The sequence below is a fragment of the Centropristis striata genome, chromosome 17 (genome assembly GCF_030273125.1).
Source record: "Centropristis striata isolate RG_2023a ecotype Rhode Island chromosome 17, C.striata_1.0, whole genome shotgun sequence".
NCBI classification, from domain to species: domain Eukaryota; kingdom Metazoa; phylum Chordata; class Actinopteri; order Perciformes; family Serranidae; genus Centropristis; species Centropristis striata.
The window spans coordinates 1,358,065-1,375,529 of record NC_081533.1 but is presented as its reverse complement, the minus strand read 5'-3'; the positions used below and the strand labels follow the sequence as shown (position 1 = coordinate 1,375,529).

General features: G+C 36.2%; 1 pseudogene; it reads left to right on the top strand.

The window, feature by feature from the left end:
• Window positions 1-16,085: 16,085 nt before the first annotated feature.
• The window catches only part of LOC131988994 (scavenger receptor cysteine-rich type 1 protein M130-like), a 912,635-nt pseudogene continuing 911,255 nt past the window's right edge, over window positions 16,086-17,465 (top strand).

Sequence of the window (17,465 nt, the reverse complement as noted above, 5' to 3'; positions counted from 1 at the left end):
TAATTTTGTGTCTTTCAATATTTGTGTGTCTTTTTCAATATTTGTGTGTCTTTTTAGTAAGTTTGTGTCTTTTTTTGTAATTTTGTTGTTTTTTTGGGGTATTTTTTTTCTTTTTTTTGGTAATTTTGTGGGGTTTTTTTTGTATTTTTTTCTTTTTAAGTAATTTGTTGTTTTTTTTCTGTTATTCTGTGTATTTTTCTGTCATTTTGTGTTTATTTTTGGGTCATTTTGTGCCCTTTTTGTCATTTTGTGTCTTTTTAAAGTAATTTAGTGTTTTGTCAGTCATTTTTTTTTTTTTTTTTTTGTAATTTTGTGTCTTTTTTGGGTCATTTTGATACTGCCTCCAGTGGCCACTGGGTAATTCGAGTTTGAGACCCCTGATTTAGACCAACGTATTTGGACTTGTTGCCTCCGTCAGGGTCATCATGCACCAGATTACAGACAACATTTAGTTGGAGCTCTACTGATATGATCACAGGAAATGATCAGCTGACACTGACAGCTTTAATCTGATAGGAGCGTCTCAGCCTGCCCTGGTTGTCATGCTAGCACAAACCACAGTCCTGTTATCTGTCATCTGTCTTCAGCTTCTTTTCATGTCAATGTTTGGGCGGGAACTCAATACCACAACTCCCCTCTGTGTCACTTCTACGCAGACTCTAGCTCAGCGTGACGTCACCAGAACAAGATACAGATACGGACAGAAGGCTCGGTCCGTATAACTGAGCCCTGAAGACACCTGGTGGACAGATAGGACACAGCAGCAGAAGGACCTGGAGAGGTGGAGCTGATAGGAGGGACAGAGAGGCAGGATGTGACGGAGTGAAGCTCCTCCTCCCTCTGTACGCAGATATACAGTGAGAACAGCAGTGGGACAGTCAGAGCAGAGAGACGCCTACCTGAAGATGGATCACCTGGTGCTGCTGCTGCTGCTGCTGCTGTGGAGCTCAGGTAGGACCACTCTTTAACATGATGTGTTATTATTCTAATGATCTGTAGTGAATCTTTACATCAGAGAACAAACTGCTCACACACACCAACATCAAGCTTTGATTCTCTTCTTCTGGTTATTTCATTATTATTAAAATTAATCATATTTATATTCAGTAATCATCTCAGATGGACTAATCAGTTAAAAGCTTAAATAGACTAAAATCTTTAATGCATCTGAAAACAAAACATTCACAGCTTCAGATCAATTTCAAAATAAAAGACATTAAGTATGAGTTGATATGAATAAAGGAAAACATCCTGAAGCTTTATGAAGAACTACTGAAAGATCAAATCATGTGATAGTCAGTGACAGTGATACTTTTAATGTCCATATTGATAATGTGTTGAAAAGGATGAGAACAAAATAGTTTTTTGTTTGAGGCCAGAGTGGAACAACTTCACCTTCAGCCACAGAGAGGGAAAAAGTGAAGAGATCAAAACTCCAGCAACACTTTGTAGTAATCAGAACAACATTTGTTGTATATAAAAACATTATTTCAGATCAGGGGTCTCAAACTTGCGCCCATTGTGGCCCTCCTGACGATATTTTGTGGCCCCCAACTTGATATGTAAGTTTAATGTGAGTTTTATATGAATGGCACTTTCCCGTGTTGTGTGTGGAAGGTCCCTTTAATTACTTTTTTTGGTAATTTTGTGTCTTATTTTTTGGTAATTTTGTGTCTTTTTTAATAATTTTGTATTTTTTTTTTAATACCTTTGTGTCTTTTTTAATAATTTTGTGTCTTTTTTAATAATTCTGTGTCTTTTTTAATAATTTTGTGTCTTTTTCAATACGTTTGTGTCTTTTTAATAATTTTGTGTCTTTTTTAGTAATTGTGTGTCTTTTTTGGTAATTCTGTGTATTTTTTTGGTCATTTTGTGTCTTTTAAAAATAATTTTGTGTCTTTTTCAGTCATTTTGTGTCTTTTTTTGGTCATTTTCTGTCTTTTTAAAATAATTTTGTAACTTTTTTTTTTTTTTTTTAGTAATTTTTTGTCTTTTTGTGGTCATTTTGATACTGCCTCCAGCGGCCCCCAGGTAGTTTGAGTTTGAGACCCCTGATTTAGACCAACGTGTTTCCACTTGTTGCCTCCGTCAGGGTCATCATGAACCAGATTACAGACAACATTTAGTTGGAACTCGACTGATATGAAGACCGGAAATGATCAGCTGTCAGTGACAGCTTTAATCTGATAGGAGTGTCTCAGCCTGCCCTGGTTGTCACACTAACACAGACCACAGTCCTGTTATCAGTCATCTGTCTTCAGTTTCTTTTCACGTCAGTGTTTGGACGGGAACTCAATACCACAACTCCCCTCTGTGTCACTTGTACGCAGACTCTAGCCTGGATCTCAAACTCTCGGCCCGCGGGCCAATTGTGGCCCTCGTGATGATATTTTGTGGCCCCCACCTTGATATGGAAGTTTAATGTGAGTTTTATATGAATGGCACTTTACAGTGTTGTGTGTGGAAGGTCCCTTTAATTACTTTTTTTGGGTAATTTTGTGTCTTTTTTTGTGTGGTAATTTTTTTAAATAATTGTTGTTGTTTTTAATAATTTTCTCTTTTTTATTACTTGTGTGTATTTTTCAATAAGTTTGTGTCTTTTTTAATAATTGTGTGTCTTTTTTAATATTTGTGTGTCTTTTTTAATAATTTTGTGTCTTTTTTAATAATTGTGTGTCTTTTTTGATAATTTTTTGACTTTTTTAATAATTGTGTCTTTTTCAATAAGTTTGTGTATTTTTTTGGTAATTTTGTGTCTTTTTTAATAATTATGTCGTTTTTAATATTTGTGTGTCTTTTTGAATCATTTTGTGTCTTTTCAAATAATTTTGTGACTTTTTTAATAATTGTGCCTCTTTTTCAATTAGTTTGTGTCTTTTTTAAATACTTTTGTGTATTTTTTAATAATTGTGTGTTTTTTTTAATAATTTTGTGTCTCTTTTAATAGTTGTGTCTTTTTCAATAAGTTTGTGTCTTTTTTTAATAATTTTGTGTCTTCTTCAATAAGTTTGTGTCTTTTTTAAATAATTTTGTGTCTTTTTTAATATTTGTGTGTCTTTTTTAAATAATTTTGTGTCTTATTTAATAATTGTGTGTCTTTTTCTATCATTTTGTGTCTTTTTTAATAATTGTGTCTTTTTTAATATTTGTGTCTTTTTTTAATAATTTTGTGTTTATTTTAATAATTTTGTGTGTTTTTTAATAATTGTGTCTTTTTCAATAAGTTTGTGTCTTTCTTTGGTAATTTTGTGTCTTTTTTAATAATTGTGTCTTTTTTAATATTTGCGTGTCTTTTTTAATAATTGTTTGTCTTTTTTAATAATTGTGTCTTTTTTAATATTTGTGTGTCTTTTTTTAATAATTTTGTGTCTTTTTAAATAATTTGGTGACTTTTTTAATAATTGTGCCTCTTTTTCAATTAGTTTGTGTCTTTTTTTGGTAATTTTGTGTCTTTTTTAAATAATTTTGTGTATTTTTTAATAATTGTGTGTTTTTTTTTATAATTTTGTGTGTCTTTTTTAAATAATTTTGTGTCTTATTTAATAATTGTGTGTCTTTTTCTATCATTTTGTGTATTTTTTTAATAATTGTGTCTTTTTTAATATTTGTGTCTTTTTTTAAATAATTTTGTGTCTTTTTTAATCATTTTGTGTGTTTTTTTATATTTGTGTGTGTTTTTTAATAATTGTGTCTTTTTCAATAAGTTTGTCTTTTTTTGTAATTTTCGGTCTTTTTTAATAATTTTGTGTCTTTTTTAATATTTGTGTCTTTTTTAATAATTGTGTCTTTTTTAATATTTGCGTGTCTTTTTAAATAATTTTGTGTCTTTTTTTAATAATTTTGAGTCTTTAATATTTGTGAGTCTTTTTTAATAATTTTGTGTCTTATTAAATAATTTTGTGTCTTATTAAATAATTTTGTGTCTTTTTTAATAATTGTGTCTTTTTAAATAATTTTGTGTCTTTTTTAATAATTTTGTGTGTTTTTTAATATTTGTGTGTTTTTTAATAATTGTGTCTTTTTCAATAAGTTTGTGTCTTTTTCTATCATTTTGTGTCTTTTTTAATAATTGTGTCTTTTTTAATATTTGTGTCTTTTTGAAAAATTGTGTGTTTTTTTAATAATTGTGTGGTTTTTTTTATAATTTTGTGTCTCTTTTAATAGTTGTGACTTTTTCAATAAGTTTGTGTCTTTTTTTAAATAATTTTGTGTCTTTTAATATTTGTGTGTCTTTTTCTATCATTTTGTGTCTTATTTAATAATTGTGTGTCTTTTTCTATCATTTTGTGTATTTTTTAAATAATTGTGTCTTTTTTAATATTTGTGTCTTTTTTTAAATAATTTTGTGTCTTTTAATATTTGTGTGTCTTTTTCTATCATTTTGTGTCTTATTTAATAATTGTGTGTCTTTTTCTATCATTTTGTGTATTTTTTTAATAATTGTGTCTTTTTTAATATTTGTGTCTTTTTTTAAATAATTTTGTGTCTTTTTTAATCATTTTGTGTGTTTTTTTATATTTGTGTGTGTTTTTTAATAATTGTGTCTTTTTCAATAAGTTTGTCTTTTTTTGTAATTTTCGGTCTTTTTTAATAATTTTGTGTCTTTTTTAATATTTGTGTCTTTTTTAATAATTGTGTCTTTTTTAATATTTGCGTGTCTTTTTAAATAATTTTGTGTCTTTTTTAATAATTTTGAGTCTTTAATATTTGTGAGTCTTTTTTAATAATTTTGTGTCTTATTGAATAATTTTGTGTCTTTTTTAATAATTGTGTCTTTTGAAATAATTTTGTGTCTTTTTTAATGATTTTGTGTGTTTTTTAATATTTGTGTGTGTTTTTTAATAATTGTGTCTTTTTCAATAAGTTTGTCTCTTTTTCTATCATTTTGTGTCTTTTTTAATAATTGTGTCTTTTTTAATATTTGTGTCTTTTTGAAAAATTGTGTGTTTTTTTAATAATAGTGTGTCTGTTTTAATAATTTTGTGTATTTTTTAATAATTTTGAGTCATTTTTAATAACTGTGTGTCTTTTTTAATAATTTTATGTTTTTTGGTAATTTTGTGTTTTTTTTAAATAATTTTGTGTCTTTTTCAATAATTTTGTGTCTTTTTTAATAATTGTGTGTCTTTTTTTAATAATTGTGTCTTTTTAAATAATTTTGTGTCTTTTTAAATAATTTTGTGTCTTTTTTAATATTTGTGTGTCTTTTTTAATAATTGTGTCTTTTTCAATAAGTTTGTGTCTTTCTTTGGTAATTTTGTGTCTTTTTTAATAATTGTGTCTTTTTTAATATTTGCGTGTCTTTTTTAATAATTGTTTGTCTTTTTTAATAATTGTGTCTTTTTTAATATTTGTGTGTCTTTTTTAATAATTTTGTGTCTTTTTAAATAACTTTGTGACTTTTTAATAATTGTGCCTCTTTTTCAATTAGTTTGTGTCTTTTTTTGGTAATTTTGTGTCTTTTTTAAATAATTTTGTGTCTTTTTTAATAATTGTATGCTTTTTTATAATTTTGTGTCTCTTTTAATAATTGAGTATTTTTCAATAAGTTTGTGTCTTTTTAAAATAATTTTGTGTCTTTTTTAAATAATTTTGTGTCTTATTTAATAATTGTGTGTCTTTTTCTATCATTTTGTGTCTTTTTTAATAATTGTGTCTTTTTTAATATTAGTCATTTTTTAATAATTTTGTGTCTTTTTCAATAATTGTGTGTTTTTTTTAATAATAGTGTGTCAGTTTTAATAATTTTGTGTCTTTTTTTAAATAATTCTGAGTCATTTTTAATAATTGTGTGTCTTTTTTAATAATTTTGTGTTTTTTGGTAATTTTGTGTTTTTTTTAAATAATTTTGTGTCTTTTTCACTAATTTTGTGTCTTTTTTAATAATTTTGAGTCTTTTTTAATAATTGTGTCTTTTTTAATAATTTTGTGTCTTATTTAATAATTTTGTGACTTTTTTAATAATTGTGTGTCTTTTTCAATAATTTTGTGTCTTTTTTAATATTTGTGTCTTTACAGAAGTGCCACCAAAGACCATGACTTCAGTCTTTTTTTTCATTAAAACTCAAGACATTTGAGGACATCCAGGCTTTAATGTCATGTAAGCACCTTAGGAGTGGGTCAATAGAGTAGGAGTCATCTTTTTTGAGGGGGACATAGATCTGGCTGTCATCCGCATAACAGTGAAACGAAATACCAAGTTTCCTGAGAATGGACCCAAGTGGGAGTAGATAGAGGGAGAATAGAAGAGGGCCAGCACGTTTTAATCTGATTCAGCTTTAATGACCAAGTACATGTTCTTCTTCTGTTATAAGCATTCTTTCATTTCTGTCTCAAAAATTCAAAAATCATATCAACATATTTCATGAAGATTTTTCTGCAGTTATTAATAACATCTAAAAAAACATAAACGTTTCTGTGAATTCCTTCATAGCGTCGTCATTATTACTATGACCACTAGAGGCTGCTGCCTAACAACAAATGTAAATATGGCTGTAAATATGTAAATGTTAATATGTAAATATGTTTCACAACAGGCTGCTGACAGCTGACATATATGAATGTTTTTGAGAGGTTCCACAGTAACGTGGAAGTTCTAAGACAAGAGTGAATTAACAGTCACTTTCTGGAGGTTTCTTTTTTCTCTTTATTCACTAGCAGATTTCTGTTTGACAACTAGTTCCCTTACTTCTTTAACTGTTGCTGTTCAAACATTTTAAACTGTGGTGGTAATAATAATAATATAATTATAATTATAATCATTAATAGTAATAATGCTAATTATTATTACTATTAATACTAGTAATAATAATAATAATAACAATTATTATTATTACAATCTGTCCACAGCTCCAATCATGCTGCTTTATTCTGATGTTTATCTTCTGATTTTGTTGTCAGGACTCCAGGCTGAAGGAAAACTCAACTCAAAAGGTAGAGAAGACAAATATAAAATAGAGAACAGAGAAATAATGAATCATTAAAGCAGAATAAGCAGCCAGCTGTAGCTGTTTAATTCAAATTAAATTCACTTCTTTTACTGATGACTCTCTTGTTTGTGTTCAGAGCCTGTCATGTTGGTGGGAGGAGACAGTCGCTGTGTAGGAACACTGGAGCTGAAACATGAAGGAGAATGGAGACCAGTGGATGAATCTTACCCTGACTGGACCCTGAAGTCAGCAGCAGCTGCCTGCAGAGACTTAGAGTGTGGTTCTGCTGTTTCTGTAGAACAGAGAGAGGAGTCCTCAGACAGATCTGTGTGGAGGATCAGCTCCGACTGTGTCCTGTCTGGATCTGCTCTGAGGGAGTGTAAAGCATCATCAGGTTCCTCTTCCTTCTTGCTGGATCTCACCTGTTCAGGTAATGGACGTAGTCACCTTGACGTCACCCATTGGTTTGTGGTCTGCCCGTTTGAATATGTGTAAAGTGAATGTTACTAACCTTAATAACATGAAAATATCATTATCTTAAAATAACAAGATAGTGTCATGTAATAACATGATAAATATATTATGCAAACCTGAAAATATATTGTTATAACAATAAAGTTATAACTTAATGAACTCAAGATCAAGTAAAATACGAGTCTTGCCATATAATGCATGTCCCCCTAACTTTGTCTCTGGATATCCAGGAGTGGAATGCTTTTACCAGCTCATATTTTAGACTGTTTTGAGAGGACAGTTCATTTATTAATACTTACCTGGTCTGAGAAAGGAATGATGCAGATCTCTGCAGGTAATAAAATATAGTCCCACCTCTGCATATTGCATCCATAACTTTATCTCAGCACATATATTGGGCCATTAGATAGTGTGAGTTACATTCATTTAATAACAAGGTGAGATGATTTAGGGATGATGCATCTAAAATAAATAAAACTGCTACAGGAATCAAATGGTTTCATTATCAGCACATATTTGACCGACTTTGGCAAAAAAACCCAGCTGAGTCTAATAAAACATTGATGAGTCTAAACTTTGATAAACTAAAGACAGCAGGTTATATATCACCATTGATGAAGCACACAAAGAGCGTTATATGGTTTTTAATTCAGACTTTACAGGAGAAATCATTGCAATGTAGTTTTTGCTGTGCATGCTCCTGCGAGGGGCAGCAGATCTCTGCAGGCATAACTCAGCAAACACCGGTAGCCAGTGTCTGACAGCAGTGTAAGGTCGTCACCAATCAGCCATAAAAAGGTGAGTAAAATGAAGATGGCCTTGTAGTTCCGGCTCATGTTTGGTCAGCCAAGTGTGGAACTTAACATAGAACATTTAACAGAACACGAAGACACAAGTTGGATGTAACACGACGCATAAATAACCAGTCAGACGGAGTACAGTGTGTTCTGTCACAGCAGAGCGTGCCCCATCTAGACCTGAGTACTGCAAGTACACAATTGACCTACAGGTGTGATCAGCTTTTAGCGTAGTTTAGGAGTTACAGATCATACAACTGTACTTTCATGTCACTATGTGTTCCTGCTACACAAAATGTGTACAAGTCAGCAGGTCTGTGATGTTGTGTGGTTTGAAAACATTCACACTTGTTATCGTTCCAATGTTGGAATTCTGCTCCATCCAGTTTGAATCACTGATTTGTTTTTTCATGACATCTTTTTATTTAGTGTCTGGTGTCTGTTACCTCTCTGTTTCTCTTCCCTCTCCTCTCCAGACTCTGTCAGGCTGGTGAATGGGACCAGTCTGTGCTCAGGCAGACTGGAGCTGAAGTCTGACCAGTCTAACCAGGGCTGGTCCTCAGTGTGTGAAGCTGACTTTGACCAGCAGGATGCAGAGGTGGTCTGCAGGGAGCTTGGCTGTGGGGCTCCTTCAGTCCTCCAGGGGGCGCTCTATGGAGAAGGGGAGGCTCCAATGTGGACCAAAGAGTTCCAGTGTGGAGGAGATGAGTCTGCTCTCCTGGACTGTAGAAGCTCAGGCTCAGATAGAAACACCTGCTCACCTGGCAGAGCTGTTGGACTCACCTGCTCAGGTAGAAGAAGAGCTGCAGCTTTCATTTGGTTCATTTCTGTTCTCATCAAACTCACTTTATTCTTTTACTGATGACTCTTTTGTTTGTGTTCAGAGCCTGTCAGGTTGGTGGGAGGAGACAGTCGCTGTGCAGGAACACTGGAGCTGAAACATGAAGGAGAATGGAGACCAGTGTTTGGATATTACTCTGACTGGACCCTGAAGACAGCAGCAGCTGCCTGCAGAGACTTAGACTGTGGTTCTGCTGTTTCTCCAAAACGGAGAAGACAGTCCTCAGACAGATCTGTGTGGTGGATCAAACCTGACTGTGTCCAGTCTGGATCTGCTCTGAGGGAGTGTGCATCTTCATTTTCCTCTCGGTCTATCCTGGGTCTCGTCTGTTCAGGTAAGCCTGTCAGTGACATCATCTATGACATCATGAATGAGAGAAATGTTTCCAGTGAGTTCCTTCCCCTGTCACAGTGACAGTCAGTGGTTTATAATCTATATATGTTATATCTTCATATTTGTCTTTGTTTATCCTGGATCTCACCTGTTCAGGTAAGCCAAGAGTTTCCGTCAGGGTATTGTAAACCCGGCTGCTAGCAGAGCTTTAGTGGACTGACATCCTCGTATCAGGGAGGATGAAAACTTTTTGTGCAGATATTTGAAAGAAAAGAAACTGTCTAACATTACAATACAGTGAAACTGACTGCAGCTTGTTTGTGCAACACACACACACACACACACACACACACACACACAATTCTTATTAAAGCTCCTTAAACACATGAATACACGCAGACACACACACACACACACACACACACACACACACACACACACAGAGTTCTTATTAAAGCTCCTTAAACACATGAATACACACAAACACACACACACACACACACACATCCAGGACGTGAACCATCCTCTCACCTCACGACAGATGCAGCTGTAACAGAATTCAACCCAAATCAGTGAGGTAACGTTGAGCTCGCTAGTATTAATGTGAACATTAACAGTTAGTTCACACTCGACTGATGAGAACGATAACGGTTCAAGTTAAAGCTAGCTAACAGTCAGCAGCAGACATTTGGATTCATGGCTACAGCTCAACGTTTTCCTCTACCTTACTAACTTTACTCCTCTTTATTTCCTTTAAACATAACAAGGCTGCAGTCAGATCTCTCCATCTCATTCTGTCATTGGCAACATGCTGCAGCTTTTCTCAGTACAGGTGCATCGTCTCCAGCAGCTCGTCCAACTCAGATGCAGCAGCTAACAGGCTGTTTCTAACTCTTGGTGGCTCTGACCCCGCCCCTTATTTCAAGCAGTCATGCACACACACTGAATCTGCATCATGTTCCATATGCATAGAAATGAGACCAAATGCTAGTTTTTACACACGAAAAAATGATTTTAATTTCATGTCGCTGCATTTAACATCAAAATTAAAAAGAACACATACACCTGTTGTTTCATAATCATGTGCAAGTTCAGTTTGCATTGTTACATTGTGGTCTCGTTATATTTGTTCAAAGACAGGCAGGTACGGGGTAATAAGTGATTATTATATGGAACCAAAAATGATAACATTCTCCACTACAAATGGTTACAGGTAGACATTCAAAGCACAGAGTATTTATTTCATCTTCCTCCTCTCTCTCTCCTTTTTATATGTATGTATGTATGTATGTATGTATGTATGTATGTATGTATGTATGTATATTTATATTTTTTTAAATTTTTTTAAATTTCCTATTGATATTATCATTATTATTATTTATCTTTAATCGAGAAGGGAAAGAATGACATGACTAGTAGACCAGTTAAGTTTATTTCTTGGAACATAAATGGATGCAGTAGTCCTATTAAAAGGAGTAAGATACTATCATTTTTGAAAAATAATCAGGCAGACATTGTTCTAATACAGGAAACCCACATGCAAGGTTTGGAAGCAGAGAAATTTAAAGCGGGATGGGTGGGACATATATTCCATAGCTCATTCTCAAACAAACGTAATGGGGTTCTGATTTTGGTTCACAAAAACATAAGTTTAATTTTGCCAAAACCAACTAAAGATGCAGAGGGAAGGATTATCTGTGTTGAAGCAGTGGTCGAGGGAGTGCCTCTTGCATTATGTTACATATATGCTCCTAATAAGGGACATCCCAATTTTTTCAACAACGTAAACAAAATACTAGGAGACACTGAGGGTGGAATTGTTCTAGCTTGGGATTTTAATGAAGTTATGGACCCAGTACTGGATAGGAGTTTATTCAGACCTCCTCCCATGACTAAGGAGAGAGAGGCCTTACATATGTTGAAAAGTGATGTGGGACTAATGGATATATGGAGGTTGACAAACCCAAATGTAAAGGATTTTACTTTCTTTTCCCACTGCCATAAAACTTATTTCAGAAGAGATTTTTTTTTATAAGTACTTCCCTAGCAGACAATGTGGCTAACTGTGACATAAAGACAATCTCTCTGTCAGATCATGCACCAGTCGAGCTATTCATTAAGGCCAGTCTAAAGACTGAAAGGAGGGGGAGATGGAGACTAAACACTGGATTAATGTCAGAATCAACTTTTAGAAAGACAAAAGAGGAAGATTTAAAAACCTTTTTTGAAATGAACATTGGTAGCACTGAAGAAATAACTACTGTGTGGGAAGCCTCAAAGGCATATATAAGAGGGAAATTCATAGCACAAGCTGCTAAAAAGACAAAAGAGAATCTTACCAGAATTAAAGATTTAGAAAAAGAGATAAAAGATAAAGAATTAGATCTTTCAAAACACTTTTCCAATGGGAAATTTCAAGAACTATGTAAGCTTAAATACTCTTTGCAAGAGATTTATAACAAAGAAGCAGAATATGCACTTCATAGATTGAAAACAAACTTTTATGAAGGTGGAGAAAAAATGGGGAAATTATTAGCAAGACAGTTAAAGGAAAAATTCTCTGCTAATACCATACCAGTTATAAGGCAGACGGATGCACAATTTTTTGCCGCTACAGACATAAATAGAATATTCCAACAGTATTATGAGAAGTTATACACACCTTTTATACCTCCAAATGCCTCACAAGAAGATATAGAACAGTTTCTCCTTAGTATAGAGGTACCCAAGCTCTCACCTCAGGGGGCAGCTGGATTGGAATTACCCATAACGGAGGGCGAAATAAGGGAGGAAATTTCTTCAATGAAAAACGGGAAGTCGCCGGGTTATGACGGGCTCCCAGTGGAATATTATAAAGCCTTTGTAGATACTGTTGTGCCAGTATTACAGAGGGTGTATCAGGAGATGTTTGATAAGGGTCGTGTTGCTCCAACTTTCAATGAAGCGGTAATCTCACTAATTCCCAAAACAGGTAAAGATGCTGCAGATCCCTCCAATTTCAGACCCATAAGTTTGCTCAACCTTGATTGTAAGATTCTTACAAAAATTTTAGTGACACGTTTACAATTGGTTTGACCGAGTATCATCCACCCCAATCAGGTCGGTTTCATGAAAAATAGAACTTCAACTGATAATGTCAGACTCCTGTTACACTTGATGTGGCTGAGTCAATCCCAAAATGCTCCTATAACTGCTATTTCTATAGACGCAGAGAAGGCTTTTGATAGGGTGGAGTGGCAGTTTCTGTTCTCCACCCTATCTCACTTCGGCTTCAACTCTAACTTCGTTAAATGGATAAAGATTTTGTATAAAGAACCCAAAGCAGCAGTGATGACAAATGGTATAACCTCCCCCTTCTTTAATCTGACCCGAGGAACCCGACAGGGATGTTCACTGAGCCCATTATTGTTGATCATCTTTTTAGAGGTTCTAGAAGTGTCTGTTAGAGTACACCCTGGAATAAGAGGAGTAAGGGGAGGAGACAATGAACATAAATTATTATTATACGCTGATGATGTCTTAGCAGTAATATCTGAGCCTTTAACTTCTCTACCACAGCTGATGGACACCATACAATCCTTTTCAAAATGTTCTGGGTACTCTATAAACAGGAGCAAATCTGAGGCAATGCCTCTCTCCAGGACATGTTTTTCATCTATGGTGGAGAAGTTTAATTTGAGATGGGTACGACAGGGAATGAAGTATCTTGGCATCAAACTTTCTGAGGATATGGACAAAATAGTGGCACTACACTTTAACCCCTTACTTTAAAAGATAAAAACAAACCTTGATAAGTGGGGAAAATTAAAACTAACATTCTGGGGAAAATTTAATGTTATAAAAATTGCCCCAAAGTTTGCCCCATAGTTGCCCCAAAGTTCAGTTATGTGGCAATGATGTTACCAATTAAGATACCACCCACCCCTTTTAGACAATTGGACGATATAATAAAACATTTTCTGTGGGGTTGGAAGAGACCACGAATTAAACTGAGAAAGTTGTGTACACATAAAGAAAAGGGAGGGCTGTGCCTCCCAGATCTTAGATTGTATTATTTAGCTTTTGAGATGGCCAAAATAGCAAGGTACCGGCCAGCTGCAGAGGGTCAAGCAGCTTGGATCCAACCCATTCCAACCCATAGAGGTATTATCACAAAAAAGGTCTAACATTACAAATCCAATACTTCTGCATTCAAAGGATGTTTGGAGCAAGGTACATGAAATGTTTAAACTCAAACACACTCTACAAAGATATTCATCGTTGTGGTATAATCCTGATGTCTGTATTGGGAAGAAACCTGTGTTTTGGAAACAGTGGCACTCTAAAGGTTTAAGCACCATTGACAATCTCTTTGAAGATGGGGTGTTTTCGTCATATGATAAACTGTTGCAGAAATTTAAGTTGACGGGAAAAGATTACTTTTGGAAATTTTTGCAGATAAGGAGTTGTATTTCATCAAAGTCATACAATATTACTGATAATGTGGTGATAGACTTTATGAAACTTCCACTTGGAAAACGAAAAGCCTCACTATTTTACAACAGTGCTAATTCTTCTCTTGGTAATGACTCTAACCAGTTAAAGATGACTTGGCAGAGGGACTTGGGTGGAGAGATTAGAGGTGATAGATGGGAAATAATTGTGGCTGATTGTGGTAAATATGTGAGAGAGGCAAGGGGTAAACTTACACAATATAATGTATTACATAGATACTACAACACACCATCGAGACTGTTTAGGATGAAACTACTGGATAATGACTTGTGCTGGAAATGTAAACGGGTAACTGGAACCCTTCTCCACTGTTTGTAGGAATGTGTGTTAATCAGACCTTTCTGGACTCAATTTCTAAATATTTTGAGGAACTGGCTCGGAGCAGAAGTCCCCTCAAACCCAGAACTCTGTTTACTGGGGGATAAATCTCAGTTACCCATTATTACTAAATGTAGCTTTTCTGTAATTTCGGTAGGCACAACAACAGCCTGTCGAGTTATTTTAAGGCGTTGGAAAGCATCAGAAATTCCACAGGTGAAAGAATGGGTCAGTACAATGACTGAAACTGCATCCTATGAATGTATGTTTAGTAGATTAAGTGATGACGGGGGGAGGGGTGACCCCTTGGGACAGGTTCTGGGATTACATAAAGGTAAATAATAACCCCCACTAGGATTCAGGACCCTGGTTTTGTGCTATTTCCCCCAGGGGGGATCTGGTAGTATTGTATACCCCAGCAACATGTCTTTATGATGTGTGTACAGATATGATACATGTTTAGTTTATATTATTATGTACTCAGTTTCTTTTGTATTTTCTGCCTTTTGAGAGACAGAAATGTGCTGAGACTGTCACTGTAAACTCTTAATAATAATACTTGATCTAATAATATAATAATTGTTTCTGTATGGAGATATGTACTAAGTTTGTCATGTACCTGAGCCTTGTAGAGTTGAAAAGTTCAATAAAAACTTATTGGGAGGTAGTCCAGAGTATCTTCAGACCATCAGTCTCTGTCTTTGTCGCTGCCTGTTCTCCGGAGGGCACCGTCCGTTCGTCATGCGCCCTACTGTGCGTTCCCATGATGCTTTGCGCTTGGAGCGCCACGGTGGCCTCAGTCGCCGTGTTGAACACCTGCTCCCCACCATTAGTAAACACCTTCAGCCTCGCTGGATACATAAAGTGAGATTTTATTTTCCTTTCACGTAATTCCTTTCGTATCCCGGTATACTGGCTCCTCTTCTTCATTACTGCTGCTGAGTAGTCTTGGTTGAAATAAATCCTCTCAGCAGCATACATGATCGGGGCCCTCTTCTTCTCCCAGGCCGCTTGGAGAACTCTCTGCCTTGTCTGCCAGGTAAAGAACCGGACAACTATTGAACGAGGTGCAACTTTCAGTCTTTACTCTGCATTTCCACAGGGTTTTTTCAAAACAAATTACAGCTCAACACAGCCACTGTCTCTCCGCTCCGCTCAGCTCAGCCGTGCCTCAACAGGTATGACTGGATGTAATGATTTTAACTCCTGATAATGTATAAAGGCAAAGATTTTTAATTAGGGAAAGGTCACATGACTGTGGGAATGGCTTGGTTTGAGCTGCTAGTGTCCAGCAGCAGGTTCTTTGGTTGTCACCATAACAGGCATCAATGACCTGCTGGACACAGCGTTGATCAGCTCAGCCAGTCAGGACCCATCAGTATCTACACACCTGCATGGTGTTCATCACCATGGCAACTCCTTAAAAGGAGGAAGTCCAACCCCATCCCTTTTTTACGAGGTCACCTTTTTGGCAGAGATACAGAGTGAAAGAGGGAGACAGAGGAGAAGACTGGCAGGAAAGGGCTCCGAGCAGGATTCCACCTGGACCGCCTGCTGACTTCTGTTATTCTGGAAACAGATTTTTATCCTGTGCTGTAGATCTCTGCTGAGCAGGAGGAAGAGAACAGGTGATCATGTTGTGTTGTTGCTTGCAAACAAATTGAAGCTGTTTTAAAATGGATAACAGAAATGGAGTGTAATAAATGTAAATGTAGTGGGAACATTGCAGCAGTCTCTGGTGTTATAAAGATACGTTCTGTAGTCAGTGATGAACTAATGTTGGAAATGTGCTGCAGTCCAGTTTGATTCACTGGATTATAGTTAGAGAGAATCTTTTCATTCTGTTTCTGGTGTCTTTTACCTCTCTGTTTCTCTTCTCTCTCCTCTCCAGACTCTGTCAGGCTGGTGAATGGGACCAGTCTGTGCTCAGGCAGACTGGAGCTGAAGTCTGACCAGTCTAACCAGGGCTGGTCCTCAGTGTGTGAAGCTGACTTTGACCAGCAGGATGCAGAGGTGGTCTGCAGGGAGCTTGGCTGTGGGGCTCCTTCAGTCCTCCAGGGGGCGCTCTATGGAGAAGGGGAGGCTCCAATGTGGACCAAAGAGTTCCAGTGTGGAGGAGATGAGTTTGCTCTCCTGGACTGTAGAAGCTCAGGCTCAGATAGAAACACCTGCTCACCTGGCAGAGCTGTTGGACTCACCTGCTCAGGTAGAAGAGGAGCTGCAGCTTTCATTTGGTTAATTTCTGTTCTCATCAAACTCACTTTATTCTTTTACTGATGACTCTCTTGTTTGTGTTCAGAGCCTGTCAGGTTGGTGGGAGGAGACAGTCGCTGTGCAGGAAAACTGGAGCTGAAACATGAAGGAGAATGGAGACCAGTGGTTGACTATAACTCTGGCTGGACCCTGAAGACAGCAGCAGCTGCCTGCAGAGACTTAGACTGTGGTTCTGCTGTTTCTCCAAAACGGAGAAGACAGTCCTCAAACAGATCTGTGTGGAGGATCAGCCCTTACTGTGTCCAGTCTGGATCTGCTCTGAGGGACTGTGCATCTTCATTTTTCTCTCCGTTAATCCTGGATCTCGTCTGTACAGGTAAGCCTGTCAGTGACATCATCCTTCCTCTGTGAGTCAGTGAGTTCCTTCCTCTGTCACAGTGACAGTCAGTGGTTTATAATGGACTGGACTGGAAACATTCTAAAGTGTAGAGAAGTGTTCTTGTTTATGGAGACATAGAGTGCTGAGCTTCACCTGACAGGACACACCTGGAGGAACCTGTCTGCTTCAGCCAATCACCTCTCTGTATTTACAGACCAGTTTCAGCCAATCACCTCTCTGTATTTACAGACCTGTTTCAGCCAATCACCTCTCTGTATTTACAGACCTGTTTTAGCCAATCACCTCTCTGTATTTACAGACCTGCTGCTTCAGCCCAACATCTCCTGGTCCTCCTCCATGGACGGGGTCTCTGAGGCCCAGCAGCAGCAGCATCAGGAGGGGTTTCGGGTTTTCAGAGGCTCCACTTTCACCATCAGCTGCTCCATCCAGCCTCAGTACCCAGGAGGCTCCTTCCAGCTCTCCTTCACCTCCTCCACCTCAGCAATCAACTACACCCAGCCAGCTGTCAATCACTCTGCTGACTTCCTGTTTCCTGCTGCAGAGCCCGCCCACCAAGGAAGCTACAGCTGTGTTTATCACTTCGATGTTTTCTCTCATAAGTTTTCCTCTGAGAGCCGTCAGCTCTCTGTCTCTGTTGTAGGTAAGCTGAATGTTTACAGGTTTGT